Here is an 18,281-nt window from a genome sequence, read left to right as displayed (position 1 = left end):
ACGTATAGGGCACCAGTCACGTTAACTGTAATATCATGATCCTGTAACGTACGCGCTTCATGCATGCATATAGTGCACCAGTCCTAATACCTGCAACATCATGATCCTGGAACAAACCTGCTTGAGATGCTGGGACACCCACAGCTACCGCTCTCATACAGAATCCCTGATATACTTATGACCCAAACTATCACCCCTGCCCCCATTCCTCCCACCCCAGCTTGCACCCATTCTTTTTTTTTTTAATTCCCTTCTACTTACCATAAATCCAGCAATCTTTTGGATGGTCACATGATGTCCTTGGGTACTTCCTCTTCGGCTCTGTAGTCAGCAGTATGTGGTCTTCAACACTGCAGAGAAAGTATTGATGGAAGACAATGTTGACCAATGTTGTAATGCACCCCTAGGGGAGAGTATTCATGTTAGCCTGGACTCATAGAAGGAGGGTTCTGATCCCGGTTATCATTCAGTCCAGAAAAGGACGAATGGCCAGCAGCAAAGACTTTCTGAGGGGTACAGCCCTGGAGAAGAGGTGAGTACTGCAGCGAGAGATAACATTTTAATCACAAAACTTATGGGCAAAATGAGTTTCAAAAACAGACGTTCTACATTAATACATTTCTTACAGTCAGCAATCAGTTTCAAACTTGCCCTCAAAGACTGAATGTGATGGATGATACAGGAAGGTAGGAGGGGGAAAGCTGCATGGCCTAGCAGGCTCCAGGAAGTACGCTCCTACTGCCCCTGTTTGTAACCTTCAGCAGCCAGATCTGCAGAAACCATCAAACACTTCATATTAAAGGCAAATTGAGTGAATGTGAGGATTTCAGCACAACTCAATAGTTGTGGCTCACTGATTGATTTTCTCTGTTGCCTGGAATCGTTCTAATAAAAATGCATGGTTTTGATAATGCACGAAGCCCCATATCACCTAAAGCAGGCCTTGAATCTAAAGGAAGGGTTTGAAAGCAAGACAACGTTTCAGGCCTTTTCTATGGAAATATTTCTATCCCCATTAAGTTAATATTTTGGGCTTTTATCGATTGTAGCTTTATTTGATTTGTTCAGATGTGCTCTTATCCAAGGTCTCTGCGTGTTTACTCAAAAACAGTGGACAGCTTGGCTGGGAATGATTTATTTCAGGTACTTATATAGTGCTGTCAATTTACACAGCGCTTTACATATATATTGTACATTCACATCAGTCCCTAACAGGGGCGTACTGACAACTCATGGGGCCCCCGGGCAATAGGGGATCATGGGGCCCCTGTGTCCTTGCCCAAACTCAAAAGAGCCTACGAAAAATAATGGCGCACTATTCCTCCCACTGACACCAATAATGGGGCGCTATTCATCCCACTGTCACCAATAATGGGGTGCTATTCCTCCCACTGATACAAAAAATGGGGCACTATTCCTCCCACTGTCACCAATGATGGGGTGCTATTCCTCCCACTGACACCAATGATGGGCCGCTATTCCTCCCACTGACACCAATGATGGGGCGCTATACCTCCCACTGACACTAATGATGGAGGGCTATTCCTCCCACTGACACCAATGATGGGGTGCTATTCCTCCCACTGACACCAATGATGGGGTGCTATTCCTCCCACTGACACCAATGGCAGGGCACTGTTCCTCCCACTGACACCAATGGCAGGGCACTATTCCTCCCACTGACACCAATGATGGGGCACTCTTCCCCCCAATGATGGAGCACTATTCCTCCCACTGACACCAATGATGGGGCACTGTTCCTCCCACTGACACCAATGATGGGGCACCATTCCTCCCACTGACACCAATGATGCGGCACTATTTCTCCCACTGACACCAATGATGGAACACTGTTCCTCCCACTGACACCAATGATGGGGCACTATTCCTCCCACTGACACCAATGATGGAACACTGTTCCTCCCACTGACACCAATGATGGAACACTGTTCCTCCCACTGACACCAATGATGGGGCACTGTTCCTCCCACTGACACCAATGGCAGGGCACTGTTCCTCCCACTGACACCTATGGCAGGGCACTATTCCTCCCACTGACACCAATAATGGGGCACTGTTCCTCCCACTGACACCAATGATGGGGCACTATTTCTCCCACTGACACCAATGGCAGGGCACTATTTCTCCCACTCACACCAATGATGGGGCACTATTTCTCCCACTGACACCAATGGCAGGGCACTATTTCTCTCACTCACACCAATAATGGGGCACTGTTCCTCCCACTGATACCAATGATGGGTTGCTATTCCTCCCACTGACACCAATGATGGGGCACTGTTCCTCCCACTGACACCAATGATAGGGCACTGTTCCTCCCACTGACACCAATGATGGGGCACTATTCCCTTCACTGACACCAATGATGGGGCACTGTTCCTCCCACTGACACCAATTTTGGGGCACTATTCCCCCCACTGACTCCAATGATGGGTTGCTATTCCTCCCACTGACACCAACTATTTCTGCCCCAATACCAAAATCCGGGCATGGTTTCCTCCCATTGGGCACAGTCTGGCCCCTCTAAAGTCTGAAGGACAGTAAACTGGCCCTTTCTTTAGAAAGTTTGGAGACCTCTGCCCTAGCCCACCTATAACACGATGGGGGTGTCTCTTGGGCAAATGGAACAAAGAGGCATGACTGGTGCAACTGAACCTCCACACGTACCATGGCTGCCCAACCCTTTGTCACTCCCAATGAAACAGAGGGCGACATTGATATGCGTGGAGTTTTCGCCTAGTTTTCATTACTAGTAGTGCAGACCCAGACTGGGTGATTGTTCCTTTATTCTTTGTAGTCTACAATCACTAAATCATTAATATCGTAATGTATTAAATCTGCAGTATTCATTCAATACCTGATGATCCTGCCATGAAAGTCCTTGTTCAGGGGCTTCCTGTTATGCTGTGACAACATTCTGTCCTTTTTTAGCTGCGGGAGGTGTTTGTAGGTATGGTTATAGAACAAAATATGTAGTAATTCCTCCTGTGCTAAATGGATCTAACTCTACCACTGACAAAGCTGCTAGCACCCAAACCCTTTACCCAAAAGCATAAATGACATAAAATATATAATATGGTGCAGCGCTAAATACTTCAATAATATACACTAAAATACATAAATTATATATACAGTATATATAGATAACACAGTATTGTGAAACTATAAGAGGTCCTACAGGGATCTATAATAAAGTGCCATATAGTGCAAATGGTGAAAAATAACCAATAGGTCACAGAATAGGACCCTTATTCAAAGTGAAAAAAACAATATACTTCACAGTCCCAAAATTGGGATAATATTCACACACCAAACGTGTAAACAAGGTGAATCCCAGTATTGGGATAATCATCATATATCAAATAACAAAGTGACAAGTGCTCATCCACAACTCATAAAAGTGACAACAAATCATCAATACAAAATGTGTAATAAAATGTATAAGATAAAATTATAGAACAATTTATATATATATATATATATATATATATATATACACACAGTGAAAAATCCAAAAAACACCAGGTGGTTAATGAACCAAACTTTGCCTTGCTAGAGAGCAGGAGATAATGAAAATGTTTTGTTGAGAAGAGCGCCAAAAAGCGTGATCAAATTGGGAGCCACACAAGGTCTTACTGAGTAAGCTGGAGGTTGTAAGGCCATCTGCTTAACTGTCCAGGAAGGGGGAATATTCTTACGCTGTATGCGGAACCCTGTTTGTGGAGGTCGAATAAGAAGGAGATCTGTGCCGTAGGATCCTTGTGTGATCCGGAAAGCATATTGGCCCATAGGGTCATTGAAAGAAGGGGAGGGGGCATTTTAGCCACCATAGGATTTGTTTGGTGCGCACACCACACGGCACCAATTTTCTCAAGAATAGTGAAGCACCTTTGATGTGGGGGATTTTGTCTGCACTTTATTGGACTTAATTGGACATTTGCTGTTTGTGTTTTTTGGATTTTTCACTGTATATATATATATATATAAATTGTTCTATAATTTTATATTGTACATTTTATTGCACATTTTTATTGATATTTTTATTGATTTGTTGTCACTTTATGAGCTGTGGATGAGCACTTGTCACTTTGTTATTTGATATATGATTATCCCAATACTGGGATTCACCTTGTTTACACGTTTGGTGTGTGATTATCCCAATTTTGGGACTGGGAAGTATATTGTTTTATTCACTTTGAATAAGGGTCCTATTCTGTGACCTATTGGTTATTTTTCACCATTTGCACTATATGGCACTTTATTATAGATCCCTGTAGGATCTCTTATAGTTTCACAATACTGTGTTTTTATATATATATATATATATATATATATATATATATATATATATATATATATATAAAATGTATGTATTGTAGTGTATATTATTTAAGTATTTAGTGCTGCACCATATTATATATTTTATAACAATCTGTCCTTGCCTCCCAATCTCTCCTGCGTTGTCACTTCATCACATGTACTTCCAGCAAAGGCTATAAGGGATCATTCACACCAGATGTGCTGAAGTGCGAATACATTCCCAATGCATGGCATCCCAAAAAATAATAGTCCCCTATGAACGCAGTTCACACCAACGCATTGCCTTTACCCAGGACTGAGAAAAAAAAAATTATGGCCTGCAATCTGCATAAATGCAAGCACTTCAGGCAAATCTAGGCAAACAAGAAAAATAAAAAACACAACATATGTAAAAATGTACACCAACAAAAAACACAATGCACTGCAACGGGCATCGCGCTGCGCGAATGTCTGCCTTGTCCATCATGAACAATAACATGCCACTGCAGCACATGTATGTAGAGAGCAAGAGGATACAGGAGAACAACAGCCCCACCATGTAAAAGTGGATTAAAGAAAAGGTAAAACAGTATTTGTAAACAAAAATAAAAACTTAATAATTGTTCAGATTACACAAGATAGCAAACTAAATAATCCAGTTACTGTTTACATCTACGTGTATAGATCCTGCAGCTGCTGCGGACATTGATGAAGGCTGATTGGTGCACAGACTTGCATACTTGAAATAAAAAAAGGACCATGTTGAATTTATCAATTTTTGTTTTTCATCATGATCGTCAAATTGCTAAACTGCCACTAGGTGTCACTAACACCTTACCACCATTAACACTGCTCACTTGCTGAGCCTTAGATTTGTATTAGCCAAGCTCTGATAATTATGTGTGTCTATTGTTTCTGGTGGCTAATGGTCCTCACAAACTAATTACACATTCAATAGTTGTGTCCCATTATAAAGACAAAGAAATACCGCCAAGCAAACACGGTTGTACAGATCATTTTCTCAAGGTAGTTTTATGCAAATGACTACTAACATTCATGTTTATTCCAAAAGAACCTCATGTGAGCAGTGCTTATTATTCCTTATAGGTTACCTGTCAGGAGGGCATTACCTATGCTACTATTCCTGCCCCCTCCTGAAAATACCATATGCCTGGCTGCCATGCTGATACTCTGCATCAGTATTTAGTAACTGCCCCCGAACAATTATGTACAGCAAGGGCTTCAACATGGCTGCCTGACAATGATTTCTTAGGTTGAAAAGCGAAGGATGACAAATATATATATATATATATATATATATATATACATACATACATATATACACACACACACAATATTGCCAAAAGTATTGGGCCAGCCCTCCAAATCATGTGATTCAGGTGTTCCAATCACCTCCATGGACACAGATGTATAAAATCATCACCTAGGCATGCAGACTGTTTCTACAAACATTGGTGAAAGAATGGGTCGCTCTCAGGAGCTCAGTGACTCCAAGCGTGGTCCCGTGATAGGTTGTCACCTGTGCAATAAGTCCCTCCGTGACATTTCCTGGCTACTAAATATTCCACGCTCAACTGTTAGTGGGATTATAACAAAGTGGAAGCAACTGGGAACAACAGCAACTCAGCCACCAAGGGGTAGGCCACGTCACATGACAGAGCGGGGTCAGCGCATGCTGAAGCGCAAAGTGAGCAGAAGTCGCCAACTGTCTGCAGAGTCAATAGCTAAAGACCTCCAAACTTGGTGTGACCTTCAAATGAGCACAACAACAGTGTGTAGAGAGCTTCATGGAATGGGTTTCCATGGCCGAGCAGCTCTATCCAAGCCTTACATCACCAAGTACAATGCAAAGCGGCGGATGCCGTGGTGTAAAGCACGCCACCACTGGACTCTAGAGCAGTGGAGACGTGTTCTCTGGAGTGACTAATCACGCTTCTCTGTCTGGCAATCCGATGGACGTGTCTGGGTTTGGCAGTTGCCTGGAGAAAAGTACTTTCCTGACTGCATGCCAAGTGTAAAGTTTGGTGGAGGGGGGATTATGCTGTGGGGTTGTTTTTCAGGAGTTGGGCTTGGCCCCCTAGTTCCAGTGAAGGGAACTCTTAAGGCATCAGCATACCAAGACATTTTGGACAATTTTATGCTCCCAACTTTGTGGGAAGAGTTTGGGGATGGCCCCTTCCTGTTCCAACATGACTGCACACCAGTGCACAAAGCAAGGTCCATAAAGACATGGAGGAGCGAGTTTGGGGTGGAGGAACTTGACTGGCCTGCACAGAGTCCTGACCTCAACCCCATAGAACACCTTTGGGATGAATTAGAGCGGAGACTGTGAACCAGGCCTCCTCCCCCCGACATCAGTGCCTGACCTCACAATTGTACTTCTGGAAGAATGGTCCAACCTTCCTATAGACACCCTCCTAAACCTTGTGGACGGCCTTCCCAGAAGAGTTGAAGCTGTTATAGCTGGAAAGGGCGGGGCCAACTCAATATTGAACCCTACGGACTAAGACTGGGATGCCATTAAGGTTCATGTGTGTGTAAAGGCAGGCCTACCAATACTTTTGGTAATTTAGTGTATTACACACTATAAGCAGGGCTCACTTATATACTTTACTTCACTATGCCACAATGGTGCAGGTATAAAAAGTAAATGTTTTGTGAGATGGCATTCCAGCTTGATACAGGGGTGTCATCTTATGAGGAATGGGCTGCTCTAGAGATTTTGCCAGAAGGAGCACAAAGTGGGATAAGGCTAGTATATATAAAAACTTTCCCTACAGTTTTTTTTTTCTTTTTCATCAATGCAGCATTTGGCATAGGGAAAGCTAGGGTAAGTAAGTAGACCCTGTGTTTTTAGTGAAAGGTCAATTCTAATCCATGACAAAGGATTCCCAGAGCATTACAGGTAGACCAAAGCATATTGCCTTTCAGATACCTTTGTCTGATTGAGCGCACCCTCCCCGTTATCATACAAGGTTAGAGTGGCTGCTTTGGTGAGTTCTGTATCAATCAGCTTCTCTCAGCAGCACCACCTGTTAGCTGGAAAGAAGACAAACCTAAAGTACTGTACAGGTGTACCTCGGTTTGTGAATTTAATGCGTTCTGCGGGACGTTTCGTATTGCGAAAATTTGTAAACTGAAACTTGGTTTCCCATAGGAATGCATTGAAAACCAATTAATCCGTTCCGGAGGTCAGAAAAAAGTTAGAAAAAAAGTATTTTATCTGTTCAAAACTCTTTATAAAGTGCACTTTAAAGGCATAAATACTGTCATAAATGTCATAAATACTGTCATAAATGCATTGAAAACCAATTAATCCATTCCAGAGGTCAGAAAAAGTGCACTTTAAAGGCATGGGGCCGGCGCTATAAACGCTTCATATTGCGAAAAACATTTGCAAACCGAGGCATTATTTTCAATGGAGTTTCATTCGTAAACCGAAAATTACGTTAACTGAGGCGTTCGTAAACCGAGGTACTCCTGTATATGTAAACCTTCATCTTGTAAAAGATGACCAATTCAGTTTAAAATAGAAATCAAAGGTAAATCATTTCTGTATACATTTATTAAAAAAACCCCAAACATTATAAATACATTTTTCTCCCTTTTTTTTATATGTGATAGCATACCCTCTGTTCTAAGCTGCATAAGAGCTCAGAGAGCAGGGGGGAAGAGAACCAGCAGGACACTGCTCTTCCCAGTGAATGGATGTGGGGAGGGGTCATGTCAGCACAAGCCTGATCATTGGAGGAGAGCAGACTCTCAGAAGACTGACCACGCCGTGCCCTCACGTCTAGTGTGGTCAGATTTTATTAGGAAAGCAAAGGGACTGGCAAAACACCAGAGACTTCACACAAAGGAAGCAATACAAAAAGAACAGGATACTTTTTCATACAAGTACATGGTACAGCAGGCACATATCAGGCATACAAAATATTAGGTTTACATATTTTTTTTTTTTTTCTTTGCAGCCCGGTGGCTGCAATGTGCCGCAGTGTAGGCCCATCGTTTCTGGGTGTTGAGGTGCCATTCAAAATGAATGCCACCACCATGCACAAATAAAGATATAATACTCATACGGTGCCACAAATAAATGATAAGCTGCTGCAAGCACCTAAATGTGTTCCTACATCAATAAAACTCTCCAAGAATAGTGCTGCACTGCACCCTAGTGGCCAAAAAAAATACAATTATAAATAAACACCCCCCTGAGCATCAAACCCAGTGTGTAGTAGAATAAATTGGTGAAACAAATAAAGTCAATTGTACATATATAAAAAAAAAACTGGCTGAGCCACTAAATCCAAATGATAAGTGAAACCTATATAAAAAATAAACCAAAATCATTTGTTCTTGTCGGCAACTAGAACAATTGCTCAGGCATGGAAGAGCTCGTCTGTCCCTCTTCAGGGGTTGCGGGACCATATGACCACACTGATGCTTAATGAACAGATGTTGAGTATCTGTAATGACTCCCAACGGAAATTTTTGAAAATATGGGAGCTGTGGTTGACATATGCTTTTCCCATGCTCCCCCAGGCTAGCCTGGTAACATACCTTTGGCAAAAAAGAGCCCAAAGCTCCTTTCGTCCGATAGATTTTTTTTGTGCAATATTTCATTGTTACCTGACAAATTGAAAAAAAAAAATCTTTAGTTTTTAGTCCCGACTTTCTAAAGACCCGCATTTACATAAGGTGATGTTAAATTTGAACTCCAGTCAGCTATAAGACACAATCTAATTTAGATCTGCATTCAAAAATATATCATATTTATATATATATGTATTTTTTGTAATATTAGCTGTGAAGTACCTAAATCCGACCTGGCATCAGTCTTTTGCAGTCCTGGTACAGCAGAGCTCAGCCTGGGAGAGAGAGAAGCAGCACAAGCAGTTCCATGTGCTGACAAGGAGCATGCTTATAGGAGGAGAAAGAGGGACAGAGAAAGGAGCTCATTACTTTGTTGATTTTCCTCAGTCACAGGCTGGGGGCGGGTCCATGACAGCCTAGGCTCACAGGAACCTGAATATTGCTGTATGTCATTCAACTGAGGACATCTTGTGGCAGAAAAGTAGTACTGCAAGGGACACCTTTAAGATATGTATTTCAGGATATATGTTTTATCCTTTATTATTTTTATTTTTATTTTTTTAAATTTTGGCTCGAATTCTGCTATAAAAAGGGGGGGGGGGGGGCACAGGTCAACCTTTCTGCATTGTCCAGTTCATGAATGGAACTGGCACTTTTAGCTGCACCTTTCATATATTATGTAGAGCCAAGTCTTCTGTCTCACCTGTGGCTGCTGATTGCTGCGGAGGGGGACTTTGCCTTTGATGATCCCTCTTTGAAAAAGACAGAGAAATTCATTAGCTGCGTGACCTCCCCTTCTCCTTCATCCCCCTCGGTTATTCTCTCTCAACAAGATGGGCACAGATGGAGCTGCATTTGGTTAGTCCGCCGGCAGTTCTTTCGCTGGCTCCTCAAGAGCGAGGAGTGTTGTATTTGTAGAGCCTCTCCACATTCCATACCTTGTACAGCATAGGCAGTCGCTGCGTTCCCATAGAAAACTCCTCGCCTTCCACGCAATTCTTTCGAGAAGGCTCATCATCTTTTTTGCAGGCATGAACAAATGGCGGAGTTCCAATTTAAAGTCTATTTAAGCCAAAACTTTTTTTTTTAGCTTTGAAAAGAGAAGGGTTTGAACCTCTGCTAGATTTTTTTTATTGGTGTCTGTGCCCCTGCTGGATCCTAGTGACCGTTTAAAGTTATGTAAAAACCCAAAAGTTGGAATTGAGGGAGAATTGTCTATTGGGGACACTTGTTCTGTTGACAAATGTCTAAGAGATTCAAAGTTGAATCTTTAACCTCCATTGCAGCATACTCCCAGCCTGTCAATTGGACAGTAAAGTAGCACCTGCACAAGGATAAGGTCTTCTCTCTGCTCATCCTGTTAATCTATGAGCACTTTATTTCTACCTTGAGTTCGTTTTTTTATTGCGTCCCACTTGGGGTAATTTGGATAGATCTAGACCAGGGGTGGACTGACCATTTGGAAACTTGGGCACTGCCCGAGGGCCTGGGGTCAGTAGGGGGCCCCATGAAATGCCCCTGGTACCTTTTTCATAGGCTTTTTTGAGTTTGGGCAAGGACACAGGGACCCCATGATCCCCTATTGCCCGGGGGCCCCATGGGTTGTCAGTCCACCCCGATCTAGATGCACCCAGTTAGAAAGAATCTGTCCCTTTGCTTATATGGGGTCTTCGTCATAGGGAACCCCACCATTCATCCGAAAGAAAGACTGTGAAGGGAAGTCTAAAATTTTTCAGTTCTGGCGGCAACGGTCTAAGAAAGGAATTCTCACTTTATAGAGATTACTTCTCAGTTCCAGTTGCATCTCCAAGTTAAAGGAAATCCTTCCAATGGGACACAATAGGCAATAAAATGACACTTCTACTCTATGACATTAGACATAGAAGGTATTAGCTATGCATTTCAAAGGCAGGCTTGAGACCCTGAAACACATAGCTATGTCCTCCAGCATCTAATGTCATCAGCAAAGTTCCCATGCTGTCAGACTGGCCCCTGAGCTGATGTATCCTGATCCTTGTGCATCTCATAACATTGGAAATGTTGCTCCCTTCTGCTTCAGACGACCCAAGTCCTCATGGATAATGGCTTTGAAGCTTGATGTGCTGTTTTATTTCTACAAGTGAGTGTCTAAATTTCAATTTTTCTTTTTACTAATAAAATATAATCTGCTGCACTAAGAAGCATCCTCTTGTGTCTCCTTTACATTACCACAGATATTCCTTCCATCTGTTGAGTTGCACTAAATCCTTTGAAGACATCTGCTATACTTCATTTGGTATTATGAACTATTCAGCTAGGACTTCACCACTCTAGAGTCTACTGGCTTATTTCTGTGTGCAATAACGGATTTTTATCTCTGGCCATACATACATTTTAAGAACCCCTGTTCGAGGAAATTGGGAATTTTGCTCAGATATCCATCTCTGGTGCTGTAAAATCACATGGTACTAAGGCTTCAGAAGAGACCATGATGCACAAATTCTCCAGTGGTATGGAAGACTTGTTGGAAACCCTGGATTTTATTTTAGACCAGAAGCATAGTACTTATTGGCATGGGAGGACATAGTTTGATTAGATGCAAATGTCCTGATTCTCCAAACCCCTCATGACTTGAACAACCTATTGGTGGGTTAACTGGCAGAATCAAAATACAGTTTGCGTAAGGCATTGGTTTACGACTGTGTCCCTTTAAGAACATATCTTGTTTTTGAAGAATTTATTTGTGGCTCTAGTGTTGAAGCTAATGGTTTGGGCAGAGCACCGTACAGATTCGCCCCCACCTTTTGAGTAATGGCAGATAAAAATGACGGGAGTGGTTGGCACCAAAAGATAGCAGCACCTAATGGAGAGTGGGGTGAGGTCATCTCTCGCCCACTCACTACATAGAAGCACTCTCATTGTCAGCGTGTATAGAGTGATGCCCTGGATCTGGAGATCAGAATGTTTGCGTTATCTGCCCAAGTCGAGAAAAAATACTGGTCTCTATAATACAAATAGGGCAAAAAAGTTCCTTCTTTTCAAAGGGTAACTAACAGAAACACTCCGACCAATATAAAATATTAAAGAGGATCTACATTTCTGACACCTCCCAATATACAACCACAGTATTTTTTTAATCAACCCTGTACTTTTTATCATTCTTAAAGTGTATGTCCAGGTATTATCCAAATGTAACCCCCAAACCTCCTTCTCCCCCTAAAGAATGTATTCCAGCTTTATTCTTTTTTTTCTAGTTCTTGTTGCAAAAAACAACATATTTGCTCCGTTTTAACATTCTTTCCGGGGTGGTTACTGGTAAATCAGTTTCTACTGATGTAAATAATCCCCTAGAACTACATCTCCCAAGAGCCCCTACCCTACACAGTGTTTGCGCAAGTTCTTTTGTAAGCATGGCAGCAGCATTGCCTTGCTTTGCATGAAATCAATGTATGCATGTATAGAGGGACAGAGTAGGGCAAGGGAGAGTCAAATGTACTGCATGAATATATTGGGGGAGATTTATTAAAACCAGTGAACTCAGAATGTGGTGCAGCTGTGCATGGGAGCCAAGCTGATTGGTTTCTTTGCACAGCAGCACCAGATTTTGCACTTTCCAGTTTTAGTAAACAATCCCCATTGTGATTTAGAAAACAATAGAATAATACACAAGTACCAGGGGTGGACTGACCATTCGGGAACCCGGGCACTGCCCGAGGGCCCAGGGTCAGTAGGGGGCCCCATGAGATGCCCCTGGCACCTTTCATAGGCTTTTTTGGGTGTGGTCTGAGTGTGGGCAAGGACTCAGGGGCCCCATGATCCCCTATTGCCTGGGGGCCCCATGAGTTGTTAGTCCGTCCCTGACAAGTACTGTACATACAGTATGTCTGAAGCTGGCCATGCATGTTGAACAAAAGAAATCACTTGATTCCCCCATCACCGCTAAACATGATCAGACCTAATTTCCAGGCAACCCAGATTTCTGTCAACCCGAACAGTGACTGCATCTGATTGGATCAAAGTGATACATTCAAGGGATGCTGGGACTTCAATGCAAATTAGTACAGAGAAGTAAAGGGAAAGAGACCATTATTCAAAGAGTTCACTGGCTCTGATTAGGCAGCTTTACTTGCAGATAGGGTTACCCAGGATTATAACTCAGACCCTAAACCAACAGAAGGAGCACCAGACCATAGTCTAGAACAATTCACAAAACAGCCAACAGGTTTCGAGGGCAAAAGCACTGTCCCTTCATCAGGGCTACAATTACAAAAATCTAAAAAATAAAAATACAAAAATAATTACAAAATTGAATAACCATAAAAATAGGGGATATCTTACAATGAGCACCCAGGATTGTCACTTAAACCTACAGAAGGAGTTCCAGACTAAAACAGCTTTAACAATTCAGAAAAAAGTCAACACGTTTCAGGGGAAAAAAAACCACTTTCCCTTCATCAGGGCTACAAGTACAAAAATATGAAAAAATATAAAAAATACAAAACTTATAAATTTGAATAACTTTAAAGAAAATGTTTAAATATATTTTATATATATATATATATATATATATATATATATATATATATATATATCCACACACCGTGTACGCAATTATTAGGCAAGTTGTATTTTTGAGGATTAATTTCATTATTGAACAACCACTGTGCTCTCTGTCAATCCAAAATTTTAATGAACCTCATACATGAATATTTAAGAAAGAAAATGTGAGGTTTTGCCTTTCTTGGGAGAATATTTATGTGAGCACAATTATTGAGCGACTATTAGTGTGCATAATTATTATGAAACTAAATGAAAAATGAAAATTTTCCCATCTCACTTGCTCATCTGTTAAAGTGAAAATAATAAACAAACAACTCAAAATTTACAAATAAACATTTAAAAAAGAAAAAATCAGTGACCAATACAGCCACTCTTCTTTTCAAGAACAGTCAGAAGCCTTCCATTCATGGAGTCTGTTAGTTTCTTGATCAACTTTTTGTGCAGTAGCAACCACAGCCTCCTAGACACTGCTCAGAGAGGTGTACTGTTTTCCTTCATCATAAGTCTCCTGTTTAAGAAGGGACCACAAGTTCTAATTAGGGTTTAGGTCAGGGGAGGAAGGGAGCCATGTCATTATTCTTTCATATTAAGGGCCTTTACTGGCTAGTTACGCAGTGGAGTACTTCAATGCATGCAATGGAGCATTGTCCTGCATAAATATCATGGTCATATTGAAAGATATAGACTTTTTCCTGTACCACTGCTTGAAGAAAGTGTCTTCTAAAAACTGGCAGCAGGTTGGGAGTGGATTTTGAGTCCATCTTCAACCCGAAAAGGTCCAACTAACTCATCTTTAATAATACCAGCCCATACCAGTACCCCACCCCCACCTTGCTGCAATTTGAGTCAAAGTGGAGCACTGTGCCAGTTACTGATCCAGCCACGGGCCCATCGATCTGGTTCATCAAGAGTTACTCTCATCTCATCAGTCCATAAAACCTTTGAAAAATCTGTCTTCAGATATTTCTTGACCCAGTCTGGACATTTCTACTTATGTGTCTTGTTCAGTGGTGGTTGGGTTTCAGCCTGCCTTACCTTGGTTATGTCTCTGAGCACTGTACACCTTGTACTTCTGGGCACTCCAGGTAGGTTGCAGTTCTGGAATATGACAGCAATAGAGGATAATGGGTTCCTGGTAGCTTCACGTTTAATTCCTCTCAAATCTTTGGCAGTTAATTTGCGTCTTTTTTTTCTCAACATGTTTCTTGTGACCTTGACTATTTGCAACAAAAGGTTTGATGGTTCTTTTATCACGCCCCAATATCTTAGCAATTTCAAGCAAGAGTGCTGCATCCTTCTGAAAGACTTTTTAAAATTTTTTACTTTTCTGAGTCAGTTAAAGCTGCCTAATAATTATATAATTAAACAGTGCAGCGCTAAAAACTATGATAGACAGTATAAAATTGAATAGAATAATCAGAGTTCAATGTAAACTGTGTGATTATAAAGTGCCAAGTGACTTGGTAAAATTCATTGGCGGTGCTCCATGAGAAATGGCAGAATTACGCACTCACCAGATGCGTAATAGTTATACGCATTAAATATCACATCCAGAGGTTTCCTCATCAGATATGGGTCTGGTCAAGGTTAAGGTAATCCTCCCTCAGGGTAGTAGTCATCAAATGCCCAGAATCGAAATTACTCGGATCCAGGTAACCAGAGGTCCCTTTAAGGGATGGGTAGAAGAGGCTGCCTGCTTACAGGATATCTTCCTTCTCTGGGTAAGGCAACTGGATCATAATAATGGGCTCTGCAAATAAATACTCCTCACAGGGAGTCAGGGAAGGATGCCCATAGTGTAGTATTTTAAATTAGATATTTAATGAGTAAGAAAATGTTTGCAAACAGAGTAAAACGATTGAAAACAGCATCAGGGGTGTAGAAGTAAAACTAACCCTCCAGTAATCAAAGATGGCAACCGGGCCTCCACGTGGTTCTGGCGGCGTAGCGTCACGACGTCCTGGCCCCTCCTAGGAGCCACGTGGAGGCCCGGTGGCCATTTTGATTTAGATTTTCAACTCGAAATTTATTTTTTTTTACTACAAAAAAGGCAAGACCTGCCATTTGAGTTACTTGTTCAGTTATGAAAAATAATGTAATTTAGATGATGTCCATCCTCTTGAATGCAGCTTTCAATCCTTCGCTTGAAATTATCTATCACTCGGGCCAACAGCTGTTGATCAATCGTGAGCACTTCTTGTCAGATGGCATCCTTCAATTCATTCAATTTACGGGGTTTATGAGTGTCTCTTCAGGAACCTCCATAGGAAGAAATCACATGACGACAAGTCAGGAGACCTTGGGGGCCATGGCACATCGCCGAAACGTGAAATGAGGTGCCCAGGGATAATTTGAAGAACTTCCATTAGTGCAGTATGTGCTGTGGCACCTTCCTGACGAAATAGCCACTGCATTGCTGTGATAGACTCACCACTTCAAGAAGTGGGGGGGGGGAGATGCCTAGCTCATCCCCCTCCCATCGCCAATTAACGTGTACTACCTGTTCTAAAAACGTCTCACTCCCGTCGATCACCCTGTATTTTTTAAATAATTTGATGCGAAGACTATAAAAAATAAATATTCTAAAATAAAAAATATTTTGTGAAGCTGGTAAATTAGTATTATATTTAGCCAAAATTTTCATATTTTTGTATTGGTTTTGGTCTAATGAAGGCTGGGCCTGTTTTGCCCCCCAAATACATTTGTTGTTTTGTGAATCATGTGGTTTTGGATTCCTTTATGAATTTGGCCTGGAGGGTTTGGGTCTGCCTTTTTAAGCTCTGAGTGCATCAGATTGGATGTTCGGCCAACAGTTTTCCTTCTTTTGCCTATGCTTTTTGGCTTGAAGGGTGTCCGGTGGGAGGATGCTGACCAAGGCCAACCAAGACTCCATTTTCGGCCAGCTCATTAGGAACTGGCAGAAAATTTGCTCTGTCTATGGCAGGGACGGACTGACAACTCATGGGGCCCCTGGGCAATAGAGGATCATGGGGCCCCTGTGTCCTTGCCCAAACTCAAAAAAGCCTATGAAAAAGGTACCAGGGGCATCTCATGGGGCCCCCTACTGACCCCGGGCCCTCGGGCAGTGCCCGAGTTTCCAAATGGTCAGTCCACCCCTGGCCAGCTTAAGACATAGTGAATGTTACTTACACAGAGCTTCAGTCTTTATGACTAATAACACCTTTACTTTCCCTAGCACAGTGACCGGCTCATACAATGTTGATAAGTACAATTGAGAATGCACCTCCAGTAAATACCGAATCCATACATCGCCTCTAGTGTGATGAACAATAAGTGAGGGATATATGGTTTCACCAGACAAGTATCTCTCGGAGATTTGTGACTGCAGATATGGTCAATCTTTACAGACTCCGGAAGGAAGTACAGGCAGTGGGCTTTCAAAGCCACTTCTCTGATCGGGCAAACAAAGGGATTAAAGTCAAGCCTGGCAGATGCAGCCCTTTATCTGTGAGCATTCTGATAGTAGCAATTAACCTGAGAGACAGAAAGCTCCTAATGTAGCTGTGTAGTAAGTGAAAGGCAATAAACACATCCACTCTTATCTATTTACACAGCTCTGTATTTGGACATGTGAAAGGCCAGTATGAAGAAGATCCTAGGGAAGTCCCGTTGTCTCCAACAGCATATTGGGGTGCAGCTCAAGATGGACCAAGACTTCAGAGGGCAGATGGACATTTAAGCTGGCTAAACATGGCTTCAATTTAATTCGAAGTACTTACAAAATTCTAAATAAATAATTTGTGGAGCATTTGTTGAGTCAATGAATTTTGATCAAAAGTCCTTAAAAAATGTGTTCAATTGCCAACTTATAGAACTTTAATGTTTGAATTTCAAGTACATTATCTTTTTCCCAGAAATGAGGACCAAATTAACAGTAAAGCTGGCCATACACTATCAGAACTTTGTTCAAAACATTTCATTTCTGGGAACATTCATTTGATTCTCTATTTGCTAGTGGGGTCAAATAGATATTTCGTTCTCAACCACAAAGACGAGAAAATTCGAAGAAGCATGATGGAAAATGTTTCTTGAATGAACACATTTTCTAACGGTGTATTTGGTTTTTGTTTGGGAAATTATACTCATTCCAAAACAGATTGTATTTTCCCCAGATTTCACTGTTAAACAAGATCTCCATGGTATGCACTGGTGATGTAGCTTTCCCAGGTAGCATCCATAGGGCTGTGGCTAGGGCAGCAGTGCCTCAGAAGACCAGGAAGGAAAATTCTTTAGGAGCTCCTCTACATTTGCAGCAGTATTCACCATGGCATTTCACAGGTAGATTAGAAGCAACATGATGCCTCCTGGGTGTCTGATTTAACCCTTGAAAGGTTGCAGCACTGTACTACAACCACCTCCCTTCAATAGGTTGTATTTGGTGGCAGGTAGTATTGCCTCCTGAACACAACCATATTAACATGTGGCAAGACCATTCAGAAAGGGGCAGCAAAACCTCTTTTCAGCTGCCTATTTTTACAGTCCTTTGGCCACCCATTAAAACGGGTTCCTAATGGTAAGGAAAACCCCATATATTTAATTTAAGACATGATTGATGTGTATCCCAGTGAAAGGGGTTAAAAGGTTCACTTTAAGGCCATTGATTTTGAATAGACTTTCAATGCTCTTCAGTACACATCGAGAAAAAAATGCATTACACTATTTAAGACAAATGACCACCATTTCCACCACAATGTGAAGAGCATTTCTATATTTGGGAAGTGGCATGCTATTGTGCACATTTTTTTTCTTTTACTGTGCAAATAGTGGTTTCTTTTCCAAATAAATAACAA

The 18,281-nt window shown here is 41.7% G+C and overlaps 1 long non-coding RNA gene across 1 annotated transcript in view; it reads left to right on the top strand.

Annotated features, from left to right (window-relative positions):
* The window catches only part of LOC149464551 (uncharacterized), a 38,909-nt gene extending 21,670 nt beyond the window's left edge, over positions 1–17,239 (top strand). Inside the window, exon 3 of the long non-coding RNA XR_016312361.1 lies at positions 17,046–17,239. This is a non-coding gene — a long non-coding RNA (uncharacterized LOC149464551). The remainder of the gene's footprint in view (positions 1–17,045) is intronic.
* Positions 17,240–18,281: the final 1,042 nt, after the last annotated feature.

This window comes from Staurois parvus, unplaced genomic scaffold (assembly GCF_062004578.1).
Source record: "Staurois parvus isolate SC_StPar_1 unplaced genomic scaffold, SC_StPar_1.0 ptg000151l, whole genome shotgun sequence".
In the NCBI taxonomy this organism is placed as follows: domain Eukaryota; kingdom Metazoa; phylum Chordata; class Amphibia; order Anura; family Ranidae; genus Staurois; species Staurois parvus.
This window is presented reverse-complemented; position numbering and strand designations above follow the sequence as displayed.